Source organism: Centruroides sculpturatus, unplaced genomic scaffold, assembly GCF_000671375.1.
Source record: "Centruroides sculpturatus isolate CEXI.00-Female unplaced genomic scaffold, Cexi_2.0 scaffold3, whole genome shotgun sequence".
Taxonomy (NCBI): Eukaryota; Metazoa; Arthropoda; class Arachnida; order Scorpiones; family Buthidae; genus Centruroides; species Centruroides sculpturatus.
The window spans coordinates 482552-508531 of record NW_019384366.1 but is presented as its reverse complement, the minus strand read 5'-3'; the positions used below and the strand labels follow the sequence as shown (position 1 = coordinate 508531).

General features: G+C 26.2%; 1 protein-coding gene and 2 long non-coding RNA genes across 8 annotated transcripts in view; 1 reads left to right on the top strand and 2 right to left on the bottom strand.

Annotated features, from left to right (window-relative positions):
- Positions 1 to 3096: 3096 nt before the first annotated feature.
- Positions 3097 to 25980, top strand: part of LOC111612472 (tyrosine-protein phosphatase Lar-like) — a 260256-nt gene continuing 237372 nt past the window's right edge. For 5 of the 6 annotated variants that reach the window (XM_023353704.1, XM_023353691.1, XM_023353716.1 and 2 more), the window contains exon 1: positions 3097 to 3227. The gene's annotated coding sequence lies outside the window, so the exon portion shown is untranslated. Of the gene's footprint in view, positions 3228 to 16267; positions 16287 to 25980 lie in introns of those variants that run through there. The other variant, XM_023353696.1, reaches the window with a different exon arrangement.
- LOC111612516 lies at positions 12254 to 12906 on the bottom strand. The gene is made up of 3 exons (XR_002754616.1): positions 12873 to 12906; positions 12692 to 12788; positions 12254 to 12272 (listed from the first exon to the last, which is right to left on the bottom strand). It is a non-coding gene; the product is annotated as an uncharacterized LOC111612516 (long non-coding RNA).
- Positions 15415 to 16067, bottom strand: LOC111612511. Its single transcript, XR_002754615.1, has 3 exons — positions 16034 to 16067; positions 15853 to 15949; positions 15415 to 15433 (listed from the first exon to the last, which is right to left on the bottom strand). It is a non-coding gene; the product is annotated as an uncharacterized LOC111612511 (long non-coding RNA).

The window sequence follows — 25980 nt, the reverse complement described above, 5'->3', positions numbered from 1 at the left end:
GAGATATATTATATTACAGCAACAATACAGAAAAATAAATAAAATTGTAATATTAAAATAGTTTTGTAAAACTTTCTCTTTGAGGTAAAGTGCTATTTACAGGGCTGGGCTTTTTAATACTGTTGATACCTCATAGTGCAGTAACTTGTAGACACGCTACTCACATTTATATAAAAAAAGTTCGACAGAAACTAGCTAGGTGAAGACATGTCACACTCAAACAATCGGTTTATTGATTGCACAATTCACTTGTAAGGAGTTCAGTGTGAATTGTCTCAGAACTGTCACTTCCAGCTGATAAACTGATAATGGTCACTTGCTCTACTAACTACCCCATAATGCGTTTCAGAATAATATTATTTCAATTAAATTTATAACAATAGTTAAAATTTTATATAAATATTAACTTGCACCACACTTTATATATATATTCTCTCTAAAAGTCTTGTAAGATGCATGGTTTTGTTTTTAAGTGAGAAATTAAATAAAATTTTGAGTAAAAAAACATGGATATTAAATTTAACAGATGATTTCGACGTTTCTTTACAATATTTCCATCAGAATATAATATTATTAGACAATTTAATAAATTAATTTTATTAATCTTATTAGATGTTCTTTATCAATCATAATTTGGATAAAATTTACAAATATTATTTTAAAAAATTATATAAATTTTTAATTAAATTATTATAGATTCATCTTTAAGAAGATTTTTTATACCTGTCAAAGTTAATTAAATTCATTTTATAATTAGAAATTTTTTAATTTCGAAGAAAACAACGGCATTGTATATTATCTAAAAAAATAATTCTGATGTTTTACAGATTCTCATTTCTTTATTAAAATTTTTAATAATTTACTGTGTAAAATATTAAATATTTAGAAGAAATTTTTAATTATTTAGTTGTTTTAAAATTATTATAAAGTTCATGTTAAGTTGGTGCATGATTAATTCATTATTCTCTTAAACAAATTCAAAAGTTCGCTACAATTTTCATTCCTTAATATTTCTACTAAAGTATTTTGTTATTTAAAATTCTTTACAGAAAATACAGAAAGTTGCTTTGGTTAGAGTTAACTCTAAAATTGATTGAAGTGCATCCTTGTTTTGATATTTATCATCATACGTTCCATAACACATATTATCAGTATTCTATTTTCTTTTAATAACATATCAACAGCAGGCTGCAATCATTCTGTCATCCATGCCTGATTAAATTAATTAGAAACTTTTTACACTAACACTTAAAATTAATTTCTTAACATATTTTTAGATACAAAAATGTCCGATTTAATAATATAAAAAAAGTTAAAAGGTTAAAGTGAAAAATATATAAAACTTTTAATTAATAAATATAAATTTCTCAGTTAGACAATAAAAAAAATAATGTAAATGAAGATTTTATATTATTATAAAAGTATCAAATTCTCTTAAAAGAAATATCAAATGAATTAATAAAGATAAAAAACTTTGTTAAGATAGTGTTACATTGTCAATTCTTAGAAGCATGATATCGTTTCATCTTCATTAATTTATCACCTGTTAGAAGGAAAAAAAAATGCTTCAGTTACTTGAAAAGTTAGAAAAAAATCTTCGTTTCCACGACAACCGATGATTTTTATCTTCAGTTGATGATAGGTTAGAAGTACATTAGAGTGTATTCAACAAAAGATGGTATAATGGAAATGTCAGAAAATTTTTGATGAGTTGATTTTTCAATAAATTTCTCATATATTATTTTCAAATATAAATATATGGTTTACTTTTACTTAAAAATTTATTGATGTGGTGTTACTTCTGTGTTGACAACTTGCCCGAGTTGCATTTCTTTAAAAAAGAAAAAAAAAATTAAAAATTTAACTCGAAATCTTAAAGTAAAACGTAGAGTTTCAATTACTCCTGTAAATGATACTTCACCGCATAAATAATTGCTATGCAGTGAAGCATATCGATATTTTCTATTTAAAACTTAAATATTGTGTTACTTAAGAGTGATATTATTATTACTAAAATATAATTTAATTCGAAATGGTATTTATTTTAAAATATTTATGTTAATTTTAAATAAAAAGTAAAAAAATACAATAATAAAAATCGAAATTATGTATTTTTACATTATACAAAACAGGAAAAAAAAGTAAAAATGATGAATATTGTCAAAATATTAAAAATTACTTTTTGAAAAATAAACATATTTCCATTTAGAGAAAAGAACTGTCTAGTTATAACACATGATGACGGTCGGGCGTATTGACATTCATTCATTTCTCTAGTATAAATAATCTTTTGTTTCAATCTAGAATACCATTTAGTAAAGCGAAAGATGAAACACCTTATTCTTTATTCTCCGTCTTTCATTCAAGTGAACAATCTATTTTTCTGTCCGTATGTTTGACTTTCTTGTTAGTTTAGTTGGGAGAATAATTTCTTTTTGGCTATCTTCTTAGCTACTAAAATTTATATTAACGTTAACAACATTTATTTCCTTTTTATATAAAAAGCTATTTAGTTTGTAGTTTCTTTCTTTTTCTTATATTCTAATAAAAATTATTACATATTTTCATCCTTTTCCACTTAAAAATTACCTAATAAACCCTCAATTTTTTAATTCCTTATGTTATTTTTAAAAAGAGAATTTATTCAACGATATTTGCTAATGTATTGTTTGTTATTGAAGCTTTAATTAATAAAAATTTATCATTCTAATTATAATTAAAATTTTTATTCTCTTACGAACTCGTGCAGAAAAACAAACTGCGTATGGACTCGAGAGGAAACAAACAAAATTCTGATTTAAACGCAGATTTCGACACCACTCGAAACAGAGAGAGAGAAAAAAAAGGAATTTTCTAGTTTGCTAATTGAGTCATTTTGTCGCAATCAGGAGAGAAGTTCGAACACAAAGTTGGGAAATAACAGATGCTGCTCTAATTGGATATTGATTTGTATGGAAGAAAGAAACTGCTATGAATAGTAGTTATTCTATTGACTTCGCCAACTGTAATAATCACTATTGTAGCACGCCTTAAAGTACTACTATACCCTCTAAAACGAATTTCGTCACTAGAGCGGCGTTGCAATCGACAAGAGTAGAAGTGTGTTGCCTCCTACATCCCTATCTGTGGCTCGATAGAACGCACACGGATAATTTGAATCGTCCAACTTCATAGAGCTTGGTGTGTTCGAACAAGTCAGCTTCAACATCTATTGCTTCCTCTTTTAGGTAAGAATTTTATTTAAAAATTTTTTTAAAAGTTATCTCTTCTTTTTTCCTTAAGCATCTCAAACAGGTTGTTCAATTAAGAAGCGATTTTACGTAATTAAATAGAGCGTCACGTAATGTAAATTTAATTAAAGTTAAGTCTAATCTCTTCTATTTATTTAAAAACAGAAAGTTTATTTTATTTTTAATATTGCTAGAATTTATTTGTTTTTTTAAAATAATAAAATATTTATTTTCGTTAAATTAAATGCTTAATATATTAATCTCAATAATAGATTTAAGTACATTTAAATTATATTAATTAATATATTAATGTTTATAGATAAAACTTGCAATTAAGGTAATGATATTCTTTAATTATTGATGCTTGTTAATAATTTATAAGTGTTTATTTTACTAAGGTTCTAGTGAGAAAATTGTAATTATATCGTTTATATTACGTGATGGTATGGAGATTAAACTGGAAACATTCTTCATTTATTAATTGAAGTTTAAGTTTTTTTTTATATAAACGAAGAGGAAATTGTATAATATTTAATTAGATAAATGCTAACTTTTATAATATAATTCTGTGGAAATTTGGAATAGCTTTTCACTAGCATATTTTTTTTTTGTTTTGTTTTTATTATAAAATTTAACATTTTAAAGCTCGAAATTTCATGTTAAAATAGCTTTAAATAAAGGGAAAAGTTACAAATATCTTTAAATGACTCGAGGCTAATAACGACCACAAGAATTGCTGCCGTTGATAAAAATGATATTTCTTCCCCTCTTATTCTACTTTATCATTCTCTTATCGCATAGACTCCATAGAGGACCAAACTAGTAATTTTCTAATAATTATTAAATTTAATATTTAAAAATTCCCATGTTTATTATATATATATTTTTTCTTTGTTTACTTATTTATAATAAGTAATGAATTATGCGTAATAAATAAGAAAACAAAAGTAAGAGAAAGGAAGTAAAGTTTTTTTAGGAGTTATGCTGCTTTAGTAGAAAAATGCATGCATAATTAATAAGTGAATGCATAATTAATTAATATATATCTAGGCAGAAGAGGCTTGAAAAAATGAATATGATAATTTTTCTATTAAACAAGAAAAATATGAAAATTTGAAGATGAATGACAATCTTCAATCCCTTTTTTTCCATGAAAGAGGGCAATATGTTAATGTATATAATATACATATTTATAGAAAAATACTTAATAATAATTTATAATGTACATTTAAGTTAAATTGATGCGATTCTTTACATAATTTATGCATTTGTTTACTACTTATCCCCGAATCTAATTATGATAATGTACATATTAATGCATTCAATATATAACAATAATACCTCATAACTATAATTTATTCACACCTCCGTATATTATGAGGTATAATTCTATAACATAACACTTAATTTTTTCTGATGCCTGTATATGTAATATATTGCTATAAAGAATTTAATTACTTCAGCTTAATCTTCCATACGAAACAATAATTTATGGTACACTCAAATGAAAAATATCCTCTTAGAAATAAATAAATTATACATTATATGTACATTATATATATATATATAAAATTAAAGCATTAAAGTATTATTTAACTCTTTTATAAATTATTCTGGCTTAAAAATAAATTAAAATATAAATTTCAGACAAGAGTAGAAAGTGAAAGAGTGAGAGCGAGAGGAAGGAGGAAAAGTGAAGAAAATTACTTTAATAAATCAAATTTGAACAGTAAAAATGCTTGTAGAGTCGACTGTAAAAAATATCAAGATAGACGAAAATGAAAACTTGAAACGAATCAAATAAGAGCATGTGTAAAACGAGAGGAGGAAGAGAAAATTCGGAATAGCGAACTTGAAATATAATTAAGCTATAGGAAAGGATAGATAAGGAAACTTGAGATGTATCAAAAGAGTATAAATTTGAGGAAAAAATTGAAATATAATAATTCAAAAAAGATAAAAAAATAAGTTAAAAGCGAGAAAAATAGAAATACAAAATTGAAATTTACGAAAACATCCTTTATAGAAAAGCTTCTATAGATATACATATAGAAAACTTGTAATATTGAAAAAGTAATGAAAAAAAAAATACAAGATGTTGACAAAGGATGTTAAAATAGGAAAGTTAAAAAGTTTTTTTGGGCAGGTCCAATTTGTAGAGAGAAAAACTTTGCTATTTCAGGACACGAAGTGTAATTATCGTTTTAAGGATCGTGACAAAAGGAGAGAGTGTTGCAATGAGTGACAACGTTAGCATTTAGCAACATAGTAACTGATACGCTTTCTTCGCACGTCGATCATGATCATAATCTGATCATGCGCACACTGATCTCATGTTGGAGCAAAGAATCAGTTTACTGTTTGTTAGTTTTATCCTTTGCTTGGCAATAAAGAATTTTCACAGCTCCCGAGGCGACGATTTGTTGTGGTTTCTGAAAGAATTTTAGAAGAATTACAATTTATTGATGATGGGAATATATCAAGTTACAATGGTTTCAAATTGAAATAAACAGTTAAAAATTCTTTTTTATTATTTACTTTCCTTTATTCTTTACCTAGAAATAAAGATATTTCTCGATACATAATATCGTTATTTCGCTTCCTCAAAGTATAAATTAAATATACAAATTTATCAATAATAATAAAAGAAATTTAATGTTATTTTTTTAATATTTTTATATCTAAAAATTGAGAACATTAAATATAAAATTATTATTATTTAAAGAAAAGGAAGTATTTTTTTAAATGATTAAGTAACCTTTGGTAAATAATATAATAATGATGATAACGTTTTACAGATATTATTTTTGATAGTTATGTGTTTTTTTGAAGTAAAGTTATTGCAAAAATATTTTTGAATTGAGTTACGTGATTCTTTTTTAGATTAGTGCAAACTGCTGCAAATGATGATAACTTTTATTACTTTATATGGAGATATGAAAGGAATTCTTATTTTTTTGGATAAAAATAGCACTCTTAGATAGAATTATTTATTTAAATAATGTTTTTGATTTGTTCATAAACTTAAGTATGGTGGATTTTATATTAATATATATATATTAATGGCATCTTCTTGATTTTCTAAATTTTAGAAATGTAAAATAATAATAACAATAATAATAAAATTTAATGTATTTAAATGAAAACTTTTACTTAAAATTTTATTTATTTAAAGAGAATTTTTAGCTTATTTTAAATTTATAAAAATATTTATTTTAGTTTAAATTATTTTTCCCTAGATAAGTCGATTCTATTTTAAAATATATTATAAACTTATTTGCTTTTAAATGTTTTCTATAAATGGAATTTCGTATAGAAATTGAATATTTCAAAGTATTTTTCTCGTTTTCTTAATTAGCATTTAATTTAAAAATAAATATGAAGTTTTTGAAGTAATAATTAAAATAAAATCCTCAAAAATTATATTAAAAAGTTTATTTAAGTGTATTTTATATTGTTTAAATGATGATATTAATTTTTCTGCATATGAATCGATAATTAAATCATGTTAAACAAGATAATAAATTGTAATTTTGTAGAAAATAAGATAATTTATAAGGATTAACATAAAAGTTAAAATTCTTNTGCTTCTCACATCCTATAATATATTAAAAAGTTTATAAATTAATTTAACATATTTAAATAAAAAATGTTATTTTTATTTAAATTATAAAACGTTAAATTATGTTCAAAAATCCCTTAAAAACTTTGTAATTATTTTATGTATTTCGTACAGTCTTTTTATCTAGAAAAATTCTAGTTTTATTTTATAACTAAATTAATATAAATTATTCAGTTATACAGTATTAAACTAAGCAATAAAAACATCAGAGTTACATATTGCATTCAGACCGCACATCCAACATAAATCCAGGAATTTTGGTTCCTTTATTGATTCATAATAAAACAGCAATGTTCCCGCTAATTTATATTATAATTAATCTGCTAAATATTAAACGTCTGTAATGGTAATAACCTTATGAAATTATTGATATCGGTTATCAGAAAATTAATCGTTTAAGGTTAAGAACACGCTGCATCACACACAGTTGGAATGTAGCAGGAAAGAAAGAGAGAGGAAAATTGTTAAAATATTCTATTTTTATGAATCTACAATTATATTAAAAAATATATAAAATATTCGTATAATATATTTCTTTTCTATTTACTGAAATATCCAATTCCACGAATGTAGTCCCATTTCAGAGGTCAACATCCCTTACTTGAATAACTCTCTAAGAGTTGTATAGAACCTTTAAAATAAAATAGATTCTCGTCTTTTCTATAATATAACATATTCTACACTGAGTCTTATCATTTCCATTCCCAATATTACACCTTAAACTACTTTAAAATTGCATATTTTTATGTTAATTATGTTGATAATTGAATCTGTAATGGAAGCTTCCTAGGATGAGGAAGATGCTGAGAGGAGAAAGGATCAAATAAAAAAAAATAGTAGTTTTATTCGGATAATTTTAAAATTATTCGACAGATGGCAGGATAAGTAGGAATTAAATTTTAAAAATTACATTTATTTATTTATTTTTTTATTTAAGTAAATGGTTAATGTTTAATAATTTTGCTTACAATTGTTTAGAAATTTGCAGTAAATTGAGATTAAATTATGTTATTTTTCTAATGATTCAAGTTTTTCTGACTTCTTCGCTGTTCTAAATAAGTAAAATGTACTGTACATTAAATAAAGATTCAAATGTTTATTTTATGATAAATTTGATTAAATAATTTTTTAAATATAATTCGTTGAATAAATTATGTTTGTGATTCTATAATTTTGAATTTTTACATCATGCAGGCCTACATCAATATAAAATTGTACGTGCTTACACAACAGAATTTATATAAACAATTTCTTTGAATATGTTTCACTTTTTCCTTATAAATTATGTGAACAAATACTTGACACGTTAATACAAAGTGCAACAAACTTATATTAATAATTTGTCTGTAAATATTTGACTGCAAAATAAAATTTGCATAATTTATATACATTTATTCAAAAATTTAATAATATTTTTATAAATAATTTATGAATAATTCTGAAAATTCGTATTTATTTTATTAGAAAAAAAATTATAAATTATATAAATTATATCGTGAATAATTTATATTATAAAAATCATTTATTTACCTTTGTTTTTATTGTAGTTTACGTATAAAGAAAGCTGATAAGTAGATTTTAATTATTCAGTTTTTATTTAAATATAGTTTAATATTTAATATAATTTAACAAACTCTTAAAATATACGAATTCATCAATAGTTTTAACTGAATTTATACAATTGAAAAATTCCAGCAACGAGTTGCGTAACTTTCCCGGCAAAAAAGTTAAAATTGTGTGTGGCGCCATCTGTAATGAGATTTTATTTTGAAAAACTTTTTATATTTTTAATTATTATAAAATGAAAAAAAAAATTAGTTTTGAGGATGGAAACGAGTTTTATAAATAAAAAAAATTGTAAATGCTAATAACGAGTAAAATCTTTATTAAGTCCGACCCTACTCGAGATACGACACGTGGCCACCCTCTATCTCTCCACCCCTTCGACCTTTAACCACCAAAATTTAATAGCATCATCCCCCTAATATACAAACCTCCCTACAAAATTTCAGAAATTTTTTATAAAAGACACAAAAGTTATTAAACTTCAAATTAGGTGAACAAAATCATGCCCTCCCCAACACACTAACATTCATACATACAGAAAAAAACCCCCGGATTTTTTTATTTCTCGAAGTTTCAAGGTTTACTGAGTCCAAAAATGTAAAAATCTTGGGNAAAAAAATGTAGACACATTATTTTTTTTAATTAAAAAATATCTAAGAATATTATTTATTTTTTGAATTATTTTTTATTTTTTTTCTTAAATAAAAGCGACTACTTTGAAACTTCTCTTTAAACAAATCACGAAAGTTGACGTGCAAAACATAATAAAAACACGCGCACAACACTAGAATTTTGAAAGTGTAAAGAAATTTTTATTGATTAAACAAATTTCTTTCTTCTTTAAAAAATTCTTTTCCTTTTTTTTTCTCTTAAAAAAATTCGATTTTATATTGTAAAACACGTGAAAAAATTCTTTAAAGCCGGTAGAATCAAAGATAAAGATAGAGATAATCACTTTGGGGTGTGACAAAAATAATTAGTGACACACGCGAAGTTCCAATTAATCTATACCTAAAACTTAAATTTTTCTATGTAACATAGTTGTATCTTCCATTATGCAAATTCTATCCTGGATTATGAAACTACGTGCCACATGAGCAAGGTATGTAAATCAGGGTATTACTTAACTGAACCGAACAATTATAAATGGCTGACGTGGATTAAGCCAAGGTTTTGCCTGGTATAAAATCGGATTAAGTACATAATAGGTTTTTGAACTCATTTTTTTCGTCTAGTTCGATAGAAAATCACGAAACTATCGATGTGAATATTTTTCGTGAGCCCCTGTCACGTCACACTAGAGAATCGTGCCTTATGCCAAACAATAGGCGCGTGGGATATTTTTATTGTTGAGTTTAATGATCGGAAATGGCTGTTATAATTATAATTATTAATAATTATACCATAAATTCGAGTGTATTTACCAGTAAATAATTTTTAAAAATTGATAGAATTATCGATTGTATATTTATTATTCCACTAGCATAACTTTTATAACTCTTGTAGAAAAAATTCTTTGATTTATGAGCTTATAAAGTGCCCATAAATATAAATAAACATATACTCATAAATTCCCGCGTATATACTGCATAATTTTCGAATTACCTAAGCTTAAGAAAGAGGATAACACGTAAATAAATTAGTCTTTTATTTCGCAACTGATAAATATTGTGCAAGTTTCTTAATTAATTTTACATAATTTTAATTTTAGTGGAAGGTAAATTTTACAGATTTTACTCTTATTAAACTCTGTTGCAAGTTATTTAAATTGAATTAAAGCGTAAGGAGTGTAATGGAAACATCTTTGTGAAGAGCAAGATCAGTTTATTTTCATTTGGAGTTCTCAGTATTAATATTGGATAAACCATTGCACACAAAATAATCTCCGGACTTATTACTGAATCAATAATTAATTAACAACTGGACCGTTATTAATAAAATGTAGAGAATGAATACGAGATGGAGTTGGTTCGATGATAATGTGGAGTCAACTCACGATTCATCTCCTCTCTCTCCCCTCTCTCTACTGTTATCTTGCGACTTTAGAGGATGATTATTAATTTCTCCAAGCGTATAGTTTATAATTGTTGTAAAATTATTAATTATTATGTTTAAAGTTATATACTTATAGAATTTTAAATTTAAAAAATTATATATATATATATATATTTATATACCGGAAAGAGACGAGCTCTCTTTCATGTGAGATATGCTATATTTTAGATGTAACTTCGCCCGATCATGAAATATTTATTTATTCTTCCATATTTAATCAGCTCATTCACCTGTGATATAAAGTATATTATCACATCGTTCCTTCTATTTATAAGGAATACGGTCAAAGATAATGAATTTATGATTGATGATAGGAGCTGCGTTTAGAAAAAGTGCTTGCTGCAGCATGCAGCTGAAAGTATTGGATATTTTTTTTATTATTATTCAACTCTCTCTTTCTCTCTCTCTCCCCCTGTATAAAAATGATGTAGACTACTTATAAATTTTTATAATTTTAATAACATTTATAAATTTTGTAATACTTCTTAAATTCTTCCGTAAACAGCTTTTTTAAATGAGATAATTAGTTACGATTTTTAACCAATTATAACAATAATATATTAATATTTATACGGAATTTTTCGAGGATAGATTTTAGAAAGTTTTATTTAATATTAGAAATTAATAAAAATAAATATATAACGCAAGGAATCTTTTGTTAATTTTCATGATAATAGTTGTTAAATTGTTCGAATGTTGATCATTTTTATAAAATAAAAATAATCTAAGCTATATAACTCGGTAAAGAAGATAAGTATGAGATAATATATTATAATTTTTATAAGATTTTAAGCGTAAAATTTTACGAGCGAGGCAAATGTAGAATGAATTTTTACTATAATCCTTTGATTTGTTCAATAACAGATAAAACTTCTATCGAGTTATTTCTTTAACTCCAAGGAAACTTTAATTCAGACATAAATTATAATAAATAATCCTGATAAATATAAGATTATACATTATAATTTATTTTAGAATTAAAGTTTTCTTAAGTTCTATATGTTATTGAACAAATGAAAGGATTATAGTAAAAATTCATCCTATATTTGCCTCGCTCGTAAAATTTTATGTTTAAAATCTTATAAAAATTATAATATATTATCTTATACTTATCTTCTTTACCTAGTTATATAGTTTAAATTAATTTAATTTTTAAATAATGATTAAAAATCGAAGAATTTAGCAACTAATCTACAAAAAATTAGCAGTTTAGTTGCTGCAAACACGTATACAATTAATATTTATAAACAAAAATTAATATAAAGTATATAAAAATAGGATTATATATTATAATTTATGTAAAATTTTAAGTTATTCAAGCGAGGAAAATCTAGGATAAATTTTTATTCCGACCCTTTCATTTGTTCAATAACTATATTTTATATAAGTTAAAATAACACTAAGTGAACTTTAAATCTGGGAAAACAAAATTTTATAACGTTTCTAAACGATGTTTTTTGGTCATCACAGTGTTCAAAGTCAGACGCTTAGTGATTTATAGTCTGTACTTTTCCTGACATTCAGAAGAAAGTTGATCACTTCCGCTTTACCAGACATGACTCCAGAAGTCATGGGTCGAATGGAATGTTATAAAAACCGCTACCACCTTCATTAAACTTAGAAATAAATTCTATATAAATAATTTTTATACAATAAACAAACCTAAACTTAAAATCCTATTTGGAAAGACGTAAATTTTCAATATTGATACTGTGATTATTAATTAATTTAAAGTTTTTCCTTCCGTTTATGACTTTCTTCCGTTTTATTGATTGGTTTTCTCCCACTTCTTCATCTTTCTAGCAAATTTTAATATTATTTTTTTAATACATGAACATTATTAACGGAGTCGTAGCTTAAAAAAAATAGATAAATAAATGTTTTATAGTGAAATATTTGCCATGGAACTAAATAAATTCGGTTTTATGAGTTGTTCTATCAGAGTTTGCAGCTTTATGAGCTACATGCTTATAAAATAACAAATTCCGGGTATATTATCGATTTTCTAACTTTAAAAAAGACATTTGCTTAATTTATGTCTCATAATATATAGCTATTAAGAGTAGCGTTAAATAGGTAAAGGGTTAATACTATTTTTTAATTCGGATAGTTAAATTTTAACGTATTATATAGGGCAAGTTTACTTTTCTTAAGTATAAAGATAAGAATTTTTAGAAAAGAATAACAAAAAAAATGTAATTTTAAAGGTATATACAACCATATTTGCTGCTTTAAATCACAGTTTGATGTACTCTTCCTTCAAGAATTTTAACTGCTTTCTTAAGAATGGCATTATCATCTTTCCTTTTATATTTCTAGTAATATTTATAAGTAACTTTTAATTAGTTTCCTTAAAAAAATTCTTTATGCAACTAATTTCCATTTACTCAATACTTTACCTATTTTTCTATCAAAATAAAGCTATCCATTAGAAGCACTTACAACTGGAAAGCTGCAATTAATTTTCTTTTTCTTCTTCTTCTTCTTCTAAATGTGTAAGTTATGATGTAGAATCTTTTAACTTTTTCATCTAAAAAAAATATTTTTTTAAAACAATTTTATATGAAACTGTATAAAAATATTTTCATTTTTTTCTAATTTGTGTAAGTGCAGAATTTTCTTAATTTTTCACTTGAAAATAATTTTAAAAATATATTTCTTATTTAAATTTTAAAAACTTTCTTACAAACTTTACAATTTAAAGATGTAGTTTATTTAAATTTCTCGTTAATTAATTTCCAATTTATGTCTTTATTTTTTTATTTAATGCATTAATTAATTCTTAAATAAATTTCATTAATAATTTATTTAATTATGCTAAATTTAATCTTATGAGAAAAATAATAAAAATAATTCTCCTAAAGCAGAAATCTAATATTTGTTTAACTCTGAATATTCTTATTAAACACAATTATATTCCGTGACGAGACGATTATATTTAAGCAAATTTAATCAATATTTATAAACCAAATTATATATTTAACATTAAATAAATTATAAAATTACTGATATTTTTCAAGAATAACGCTTAAAATTAGAATTATTTTATTAAATAATTAAGTTTTAATTGAAGTTATTTAACTTAGTGAAACTTCTCCAAAACGGAACCTGCCTAAACAGAAACAATTCCTCGAAACGAAGCGATTTTCTATGCTAAAAAACACTGTTTAAAACGGAAACCTGCCTAAAAGGAAACAATTCTTCAGAACGGAGAGATCTTCTACGTTAAAAAATCCTGTTCAAAAAGGAAACCTGCCAAACCGGAAAAAATATTAGGTATCTTGCAAATCCGGCTTACACAGGTTTTATTGTAGATATGCAATAATTAAAGTGATCAAATTTATTTTTGCCATTTGAAACGGGAAGAATGCGTTCATTCAAGATAATCTCTCTCATTGTTAAGGTATTTGATGTAATCTTGGTCAATTGATGAGGAACATCATCATAAAATTCCTCCAGTTGATGTACAGAGCAATTCAGATGTACATCTTTAGTTTCTTTATTGTGTAGCTAGCACGTTGCATGATTCCTGGGTTGATGACGTGAAAACCTTGCATGCAACCATATGACAGTCTTGAAATATTGCCATACCATCTTGACCGTATATTTATTGAACTATTCCTTTCTTTCTCCAGAATAAAGAGAGAGATCGAGCTATTATCAATAAAGAAATTCGACAAATTTTAAGATCGATACATACGAATTTACATACGGCACGACTGTATGTAAATCTGTAACCGTACCAAGTTAAAGATTGGTTAGTGTACTATATAAAGAGATTTTATGAGGATTTTATTGCACGATTTAACACAGGTCAAATACCTAAATAATGTTAGTAGCGTACTTAGTGATATCACAGATGATTCATTGTAAACATTATAACTATTGTGTCGAAATTTATTATAATAATCTATAAAANGAAAAAAAAATAGTTTTGAGGATGGAGATGAGTTTTATAAATAAAAAAATAATTGTAAATGCTAATAACGAGTAAAATTTTTATTAAGTCCGACCCTACTCGAGATACGACACGTGACCACCTTCTATCTCTCCACCCCTTTGACCTTTAACCATCAAAATTTAATAGCATCATTCCCCCTAATATACAAACCTCCCTACAAAATTTCAGAAATTTTCTATAAAAGGCACAAAAGTTATTAAGCTTCAAAGTAGGTGAACAAAATCATGCCCTCCCCAACACACTAACATTCATACATACAGAAAAAACCCCCGATTTTTTTTATTTATTTCTCGAAGTTTCAAGGTTTACTGAGTCCAAAAATGTAAAAATCTTGGGAGTCATTGTTTGACCGATCGTCATACTTTCACTCTCATATATAACAGCCAAAGAAAGTAAAACTGTACAATATAATTTTAATATACTGTAGATAATTATAGTTATACTACACAGTTTTTAACATACACCTGTACAGTGTAAGTATATAACAACATAAACTGTAAAAGTGTATAACTAAACTACAAACAGTACAGNTAGGATAAATTTTTATTCCGACCCTTTCATTTGTTCAATAACTATATTTTATATAAGTTAAAATAACACTAAGTGAACTTTAAATCTGGGAAAACAAAATTTTATAACGTTTCTAAACGATGTTTTTTGGTCATCACAGTGTTCAAAGTCAGACGCTTAGTGATTTATAGTCTGTACTTTTCCTGACATTCAGAAGAAAGTTGATCACTTCCGCTTTACCAGACATGACTCCAGAAGTCATGGGTCGAATGGAATGTTATAAAAACCGCTACCACCTTCATTAAACTTAGAAATAAATTCTATATAAATAATTTTTATACAATAAACAAACCTAAACTTAAAATCCTATTTGGAAAGACGTAAATTTTCAATATTGATACTGTGATTATTAATTAATTTAAAGTTTTTCCTTCCGTTTATGACTTTCTTCCGTTTTATTGATTGGTTTTCTCCCACTTCTTCATCTTTCTAGCAAATTTTAATATTATTTTTTTAATACATGAACATTATTAACGGAGTCGTAGCTTAAAAAAAATAGATAAATAAATGTTTTATAGTGAAATATTTGCCATGGAACTAAATAAATTCGGTTTTATGAGTTGTTCTATCAGAGTTTGCAGCTTTATGAGCTACATGCTTATAAAATAACAAATTCCGGGTATATTATCGATTTTCTAACTTTAAAAAAGACATTTGCTTAATTTATGTCTCATAATATATAGCTATTAAGAGTAGCGTTAAATAGGTAAAGGGTTAATACTATTTTTTAATTCGGATAGTTAAATTTTAACGTATTATATAGGGCAAGTTTACTTTTCTTAAGTATAAAGATAAGAATTTTTAGAAAAGAATAACAAAAAAAATGTAATTTTAAAGGTATATACAACCATATTTGCTGCTTTAAATCACAGTTTGATGTACTCTTCCTTCAAGAATTTTAACTGCTTTCTTAAGAATGGCATTATCATCTTTCCTTTTATATTTCTAGTAATATTTATAAGTAACTTTTAATTAGTTTCCTTAAAAAAATTCTTTATGCAACTAATTTCCATTTACTCAATACTTTACCTATTTTTCTATCAAAATAAAGCTATCCATTAGAAGCACTTACAACTGGAAAGCTGCAATTAATTTTCTTTTTCTTCTTCTTCTTCTTAAAGATAGAGATAATCACTTTGGGGTGTGACAAAAATAATTAGTGACACACGCGAAGTTCCAATTAATCTATACCTAAAACTTAAATTTTTCTATGTAACATAGTTGTATCTTCCATTATGCAAATTCTATCCTGGATTATGAAACTACGTGCCACATGAGCAAGGTATGTAAATCAGGGTATTACTTAACTGAACCGAACAATTATAAATGGCTGACGTGGATTAAGCCAAGGTTTTGCCTGGTATAAAATCGGATTAAGTACATAATAGGTTTTTGAACTCATTTTTTTCGTCTAGTTCGATAGAAAATCACGAAACTATCGATGTGAATATTTTTCGTGAGCCCCTGTCACGTCACACTAGAGAATCGTGCCTTATGCCAAACAATAGGCGCGTGGGATATTTTTATTGTTGAGTTTAATGATCGGAAATGGCTGTTATAATTATAATTATTAATAATTATACCATAAATTCGAGTGTATTTACCAGTAAATAATTTTTAAAAATTGATAGAATTATCGATTGTATATTTATTATTCCACTAGCATAACTTTTATAACTCTTGTAGAAAAAATTCTTTGATTTATGAGCTTATAAAGTGCCCATAAATATAAATAAACATATACTCATAAATTCCCGCGTATATACTGCATAATTTTCGAATTACCTAAGCTTAAGAAAGAGGATAACACGTAAATAAATTAGTCTTTTATTTCGCAACTGATAAATATTGTACAAGTTTCTTAATTAATTTTACATAATTTTAATTTTAGTGGAAGGTAAATTTTACAGATTTTACTCTTATTAAACTCTGTTGCAAGTTATTTAAATTGAATTAAAGCGTAAGGAGTGTAATGGAAACATCTTTGTGAAGAGCAAGATCAGTTTATTTTCATTTGGAGTTCTCAGTATTAATATTGGATAAACCATTGCACACAAAATAATCTCCGGACTTATTACTGAATCAATAATTAATTAACAACTGGACCGTTATTAATAAAATGTAGAGAATGAATACGAGATGGAGTTGGTTCGATGATAATGTGGAGTCAACTCACGATTCATCTCCTCTCTCTCCCCTCTCTCTACTGTTATCTTGCGACTTTAGAGGATGATTATTAATTTCTCCAAGCGTATAGTTTATAATTGTTGTAAAATTATTAATTATTATGTTTAAAGTTATATACTTATAGAATTTTAAATTTAAAAAATTATATATATATATATATATTTATATACCGGAAAGAGACGAGCTCTCTTTCATGTGAGATATGCTATATTTTAGATGTAACTTCGCCCGATCATGAAATATTTATTTATTCTTCCATATTTAATCAGCTCATTCACCTGTGATATAAAGTATATTATCACATCGTTCCTTCTATTTATAAGGAATACGGTCAAAGATAATGAATTTATGATTGATGATAGGAGCTGCGTTTAGAAAAAGTGCTTGCTGCAGCATGCAGCTGAAAGTATTGGATATTTTTTTTATTATTATTAAACNGAAACTATTTAGGAGATGAATAAAAAATATTGTAAATTAGAAAAGAAATAAACAAGCAAAAAGTAATGAAATGTAAATTCTTATATAAATAAAAAATATATAATTTTCTAGAAAATATATCTGAATAAATTGACTGCAAGATCATTAATTTTGTGTCGTGTTTCATCCCCTGGACTAGTTCTTTAAGTGCAGATGAAGTTCGTATATAAATTCGAGTGTTTCAATAGTAAATTTCATACGTGCTTCAGTAAAAATAGACAAAATGATAAAACTATTGTGTTTCTTATCTTATAATATTTTTATATAAAGGGAGAAGAAATATATATTTTTCTCTATTGTTAAAATGGTTATCAATAACAGAAATTTGTCAGGACCTATATTATGTAATCCTTAAAAACTCCGATTTTCCACTAGATTCCATTTCTAGTTATTTTATTTTATTTTATTTTTTTCGTTATTTGATCAATAACTTCTGATGTTTCAGATTGTTGCACATCTCTACTTTCTGAATTACGTCTACTCAAATCTTAGAATGTGGTCGAGAAAGTTTCGACGAAAGTTAGCTAACATCCAATTTTATGATCGAAATACTTTCTACGGATTTACTAGATTTATAGTAGAAAGATATCATTTCTCTTATATGTTTATTGATCTACATACAAACTGCTGTTTACTGATTGTTTAAATGTTTACACTCGAACGAATTTCGGAAGAGAAAAGCTTAAAAACATCAGAAAAATAAAGAACGGCAACTTAAAACTTCTTTCTTACAACTAATTCGAATTTATTTATTAACTTATTTTAATTTACAATAGGAATTGTCTTACAGACAAAGGATTTCCTTTCCCCAATAACAATAGAAAACTCGAAACAACAAGAATTCGAGAATAGTATGGGCACTTATTTTATTGTAACGTCGTTACAATGCCGGGCTGCAATTTTTAATTCATTTAATTTAAAATATATGCTCTCCATCTCAAATTAGTAATGGCTTGCCTCTGCCGTTAGCAAACGGACGAATTTATAAAATACGTTTACAATTTATAAAAATGTACGTGAAAATCTGCTTAAAATATAATAATTAGCCTTAAAACTCGAAAAATAAACTTTCAAGAATCGAATTTACTAGATTTTATATCATATTTTTTTTTTCTTCTTTTTTTATTTTATAAGAGTTTTATACGTTAAAAAATTTAAATTAAATTTCAGTCAACTCATAAAATTTTAAACAATATAACTATTTACGTAACGATTAAGAAGATTGATTGCCTTGAGGGAGTTTAACAATGAAAGCTTGATAAAACATTTTTCTTGCAAGATATACGAAGACTTCGAATGTCAATCAACAAATTTGTATCGGTAGATGTTGATAAAAATAATAATTTTACACAAAAATATTTTCCAACGAAAATGTCACGCTATCTTGAGTAAAGAAAATGACTTTTTGTTACTCCATTCTTCTAATCATCTAAGAAAATTATAAAGAATGTTGCTGAAGAAGATGGAGAGAAAAAAACGAAATAAATAGCGTAGAAAATTAGAAGTATATGTTCGTTAAATGTGGAAAAATATGAAGTTAATCTACGACACGCAATTACAAACAAGCTAAAAAAAGGAATTTGTAATTGCTGCTGCACAAATGTAACAATTCTTATTCATTGCAAGGAGTAATATAACTGATTTATGTCCACATTCATTAATAAAATGTAACAGAATCCATTTTAAAACTTACTTAACTCCACCTTACAGATCTTTGTTACATTTTTACAATAAATTTTACAATTTACATAAGAGATTTTTCGAAATTTTCTAAAGGTTAAATTTAAGAAAAACCGCTCGATAAAAATTCGCTTAAAAATACCTAAGACAGTAATTAACCTTGAAGTTTTGGAATCTTGATTAGTTCAGCAGAAAATTAAAAAGCATCAGATAGGCTATAGAACTATGTAATCTTTCTAATTCGTCTCAAGATGAATGATTATTCTCTTTTGCAATGTTAATAACTGTCATACCTTGTGATTTCTGTCACAAATATATTCACACTATAATTATTCAAAATGACATTGTATCGTATATCTCGTCATTATATTTTCAGCTTATATTTAATTTTCTTTGCATATTACTTAACAGAAGAGTGATGAATTTGTTTCGCTTTATTATTGACAAAACGTGAAATTATTAATTTATTTTATTCTACATTTCTATCAAAGTGGGTGTCGCAACTATCACGTGTTTAACAGTAGTTTTTGATTCGTTATCCTGTTACAAAAGCTTACAAAGTCTGTGCCTAGAGCTGTGTTGAATAAAGATTGAAACAATATCATTCTGTATATCCCTACAGACGTTTTTTCCCTATCGATTCAGAATATTAATTTATTCATGTATTCGTTTAGAGGTGAAATATTAACCTATTCATTTATTCACTTTTGTAGCAAATCTCATAAAAATTTATTCGCCAGAAGTTTAATTTTCGCTTATAAAAATGGTTGTTTTTCGTGTTTAAAAATTTATTACTATTATTAATGAAAGGCATAACAGAAAGAATTTATATATAAAAAATAATAATAATATTCTTAAAGTTTTCCTCCCTCCTCCTACCTCATCTAGATGTTCAAGGTCGGTTTGTCCCTCTGGAATACGTTTTATCTAATAACATTCTTAAGTTTTTTTAAGCCATATTTTATATTATACAAACTGAAATTAAGTTTTATATTATTTAACTTCGCCCTGAGCGACGTAGACGCCTTGAATTAAGAAATAAAGAAAAAATAAAAATGCTGACCTACTTATTTTTAACAACCTGCCTTATGTTAAAGCACTTAGAAACATTTTACGACTAAACAGAAAACCTTATTTAATTCCTTATTATATAAACTGTGATAAGAAAACCTGAGTAAGATTAAGAGAAAAAATACTTTCTAGTTACATAAAATATCACGATGGAAAGTATATTTTTTTTTATCTATTGAATTTCGGCCTTTATCATGTGTTATACTTAGTTTCCACGCTGAATCGTGACTTCCTAATACAATTTTCTTGGTTTAGAAATATGAACATGACACAAATTCTATTTTATAAACATTAAACGAATTAAGCTAACCTTATATAAATCCATTTTTCCTTATTTTATGTTATATTTAACATAAAGGTTCCGGTTTGAAAATCTCCTCTTAGACTTTATCAGGATGGAGCTAGTTTAATTATAACTACATTAATCTACTTTCTCGAATTCTCTCTCCCTCCTTACTCAGCTCGTTTGGTAGAATTACTAGATTGGGTATATTTATTTCGCATCAAACTCCTAAAAACCCATTTAGCTCACTTTAATTGCTGAGCCAACAAGCAAAAAAAAAAATTGTCAACCGAAAACAATTTAGCTCTAGGAAAGAGCGGGAGGGAGAGAAAAAAGGAGAGGGATATATATATATATATAAGATGATCGATAAGTTAGTCTGTTTTGAAACTGTTTGTTCGTAAGGATATTGACTTTAGACACTTTCTGTTGTTTGCTTCTCAAATGCAAGTCTGATTTGTCTGAATTTCCAGCGTTTTTACTGTATTTACTGTATTTATTTTCGTTTTATTTGTGTTTCGCAACTGATATTACTTGTTTTTCAGAGATTTGAAGGAGCTTCTTTCGTTTCTTTCAAACTTAATTATTTTCTGTTGAAATAAAGCATCTAAATTTTTTTTTCAACTTGTAGAAGTGTTCTATCCTCTAGAGATTTTTTAATTGTTTAATAAGCTATTTTCTTACTTAAAAATCAAGATGGTTCATTTAATATTCAAAAGATGATCTTTCCAAAGCGCTAATTAGGTCATCACGTAGAAAATCTATAACTATTACAACTACATTTCTAATTGTCGATTGTCATTCTTCATTCTTTCTTGGACACGCCCGACCTATCTTCACTATTATTGACCCTAATTTTTCAAACTGTTAATTCCATATAAATTATATCTATCTATATATATATATAAAGCTTATAATAAATGCTTATTCTTAGTTCTAAACGATTTATCTTTAAAAAAATTCTACAAAACTAAACCACAAGGATTCGTAAAATGAATGTGTTCATTCGGAAATTTGGCACATAATATTCTAAAATTAGAGATTGGATTTGCCTTGATTAGATGCTAAGATATTTTATTACATTATATTTTTCTTAATTTTTTAAAAATTTAATAAATTTAAGAATTGAAATTTTGAACTTTCTTAACTGAATCAAATTAAGAATCAAAAGAAAGAGTGGCCTAAAAAATCAGTTAACCATTATAAATGCTAATTTGTTGCATTATCCAAGTGCTTATATCTCTAATAATATATATATAGGGGAGACCGGGGCAAGATCGGCATGTTAAGCTTTACTTAAATTTTGTGTAATAAATACTGCTGTAAACTGAAAAAAAAGCTTTGCATATTGTCTATTGGAATGTTACCTTACTATAGAACTGGTTAAAATCAGTTTGGAAATAAAAATAATTAAAATAATTACAACTTTACAAGAAGAGAGAAATTGACGAAGTTGCCCCGGGTATAGGGGCAAGATCGGCAACTTCTCTCTTTTTGTAAAGTTGTAATTATTTTAATTATTTTTATTAAAGTTGCCCCTGGTATAGGGGCAACAGTAATGGGGCAAGATAGGCACGTATATAAAATTATGTTATTAACAATGTATAAGTTGGAATTCACTATTAAAACAAAGAAATACAAATCCAACACCCATTTAATATTATTACAACGAAATGCAAGTTCAAAGACATATATACATGAATAACAAATGCAAACATGTTTTCATTTATCATCTGTTTGATTTTTATCCTTTGCTTCTAATGTGGCTTTATGTTGCCGATCTTACCCCGCTAGTCATGATTTCGAAACATTAAGTACAACCCTGAGAACAGAATGCCAAGCCACGATCTGGCCACGTGAATAAGTTGAAGTTACATCCTTCTAACAGGAAAAGTAACTTTCGTTATCATGGAATTATAACAAAACCTGCCAATTCAATATAAATGGAAAAAAAATATTATATGGAATTGAACGAAAATGAAAATTTGCTTGATAATTCAACTACGCTTGTTGGAGAACAATAAAAACACTACACTCAACAAGCCACCAATAAAACTCAACTGCCTAACCTATAACCAAAGTCTCCTTTTAATTTGTTTTTAAAAAAAAGCGCTTGACAAACTTGCCCCGCATGCCGAAGTTGCCCCGGTCTCCCCTATACATATATATTATTGATTTCTATTGGTTTTGAAAAGGAAAAATACATTTTTAACATATATATATATATATATATATATATATATATATATCTGGAAAACATGGTTAACTGACTTTTGGTCCACTCTATATATTAAGCAAAACCTGTGATTAAAAATCCTATTTTAAATAACATTCTTCTAAACAAATTGACAAAGTAATTTTATTTTAAAACTGTCGAACGTCTTCTAGAGAAAATCTTTTTCATTTTTTTTTCCTTATGAAAATTTCATTTATCAATTTGATATTGATGAAATTCTAGCAATAGAAACAATATTGTTAAAATAAAAGGCCTTACATTGTATAAATTACCCAGTGTGTCTATAAATAAAATAGAGAACAGTGGATAAAATCAGCTATAAATAATCCCATCAGCAAACGTGGATTCTATATCTAAAGATAGAGAAACACAGCAAATATAGTTTTCGTTAATTTAATTGACTAACTGGTTAAGGTGTAGCGATGGGCGCTATCTCGATAGACAATCAAATTAATGAAAACCACATCTGTAATATTCCTAAACCATTCAGATTAACGAATCGATATGCTTAAACTGGTACGAGCATTTATCTGTATGCCTATAATTCGGGTTTTTCATGTTAATGCTATCGTTTCTGCTTGATTAACTCTTACATACGAATGAAAAGTCGATATTGTCGATATTTTCTGTGAAATGAATTCATTTTTATAGGATTTTTTCTAAATATTTTAAGGTGTTAGTGAAGATTTACGTATTTATAGAAACGGAAAATTGCAATTAAGTCGAGAGGAAAAAAGTTATAAATTGAGAGAACTTTACGCCAATCTCATTCCTATTGATGAACAAGAAAATAAGGTGAAAAACCAATTTCTTAGTTGTTAATAATTCCAGAACCCAGGCAAGAAGTAATTCGATAAGGAATTCCTTACCAAGAAAAATCTTCCTCATGGTCTCTCAAGCAGAAGCAATCTTATAAGATTACAACAAAAATTTTATACAAATAGATAATGATTCTCTTAGAAAAATAAAAATGTTTCAAGATGATCTAGCATTAATTCACTTAAACTAATTTTCTACTTGATTTTTTTATTCAATAACTAAATTTAAAATATATCCTTTTAAAAGAATAAAAACTCCATTTGAAAATGTTCATCTTCAACTTTTATTTGCTTTAATTTTTTACACGTAAATTAGCTAAAATTGTTAATCATTTTAAAATTTTCCAGTCTTTTATTAACTAATTTAATATACTTTTTTAAAAATAAATCTTGTAAGAATCTTATACAATGTCTCCAATAAAAAATTAATTAGCAAACAAAGATTGCCGAGTTATTTGTTTATAATTAACACAATTGAAAACTTGTTAGCTTTAGTTTGCATCTTTATATGCTTATCTATGTTGTAGTCTCTGTTAATTAAAATGCTAATTTAGTGAAATTGCTATTGTTATACCGAACTAGTAGTAAGCTGACATAATTGGAGAGTGAAGCGCGGGAGATATTTCCTAATACGATCTGATCGGCTATTTTCTATTATCCACCTGTAATTAAATACGTGAATTTGTTACCTAATAACGTCCTCTTTCTATATACATATACTCGAAAAATAATTTTAAAATATGTGATGCTACATAAAATGAATTAAATTATATTGTCTACGTCTCTCCAATGGTTAACGAGGTATATATTTTATCGTGGGCTTATCAAAGAGCAAGAGTGCTTTCTGGAAATCTCTTACTGCATATAGGAAATGACACATCTCAAACGTCGGCATCAAACATAGAAAAGGTTATTTTGATTGTCGAAAATCGGTGAAGGCAAAAAGCAGTTTTCTTCTGTTTTCCTTTAGCAATCCATCTAGAATCTGAACGACAAAAACGTTAGAAATCGAACACTCACTGGTGCACAACTCTCATCCATCAGGATCCTACCCACCTTGTGTGTTGCTTCTTCCATACACTAACCATTAGTAAGGTGGCTGGCTTTCTAGATAATGTAGTGGATTGACGGTGCATACTTCCGTGTTTATCTGTCTAGCCAATGTTAGTAACAAGCTAAAATATGGCAAGAGTCATCCATCTTTGGTTCTCGGTTGATATCGTATGAATGTTTGTAACAATTGCTTGTTAATTTCGCTTCGTTTACATATTACTGTATTACGAATTGTATATTTCAATTTTATGCTTTGTGTCTAGAAATTTCGCCTTATAATTTATAACAGGAAAGAAAACTTAAGTAATTTACGTATCCGGAAATATTGCACCTGCTGCCATACAATTAAGGGAAATTCGTTTATAGAATTTAACAGCCTAACATTTCCTTATATATATTTTGAAAAATGGATAAAAATTTGATATTGTCACGGTTTATAATGAAAATTCTTTAATGGTTTGGCGTATCCGTATCAGATACATAAGTAGGTGCGTCAGGGTGCTTCACGCTTGGCGTGACGTTCTGACAACTTATAGATGAAGAGACGAGAGAAATATCGAAAATTCTATAATATATTCAGCTCTTATTACGTTACGCAGACTGATAAAAGCGGATTTTTTATTGATTTTTACATTATAAAATGACCAGAATAGATGATCACGTAGACTAATTCTCAGCATTTCAAATAATTCGCAAAAAATCTAAGTTTCTCATGATTTTAATTTCGTTTTAGGTAATGAAATTTTAATTTAAAACGAGTACATATGAGTATAATCAGCATTTAAGACAGTGTTAAATTATCAAATCAATTCAGTAGAATCCTTTGATTATTACAAAGGTTAAAAAAATGATAAGTTACGTTACTTAGTTTAAAAATATATATATATTTTTCCTGTCCTTTCTACAGAACATAAAATTTTATCGCTGGAAAACCATTAGAGATAGACCATCAAGCACAAGGGATTAAGTTATTTATCGCTAAGCAGAAAGAATTGTAAAGTTGAGTTAGAATGAAACCAGTTAGAATTTAATTACCAGAAGGACGACATTTCTGGTCGTATAATAAGAGATATGTTTCCAACTCCAAATTCGACAAACTATGCCGCTGAAATAAAATAAGCAAAATATAATTTCATTTATCTTAATTTAAATAATGAAAANAGCCAATATT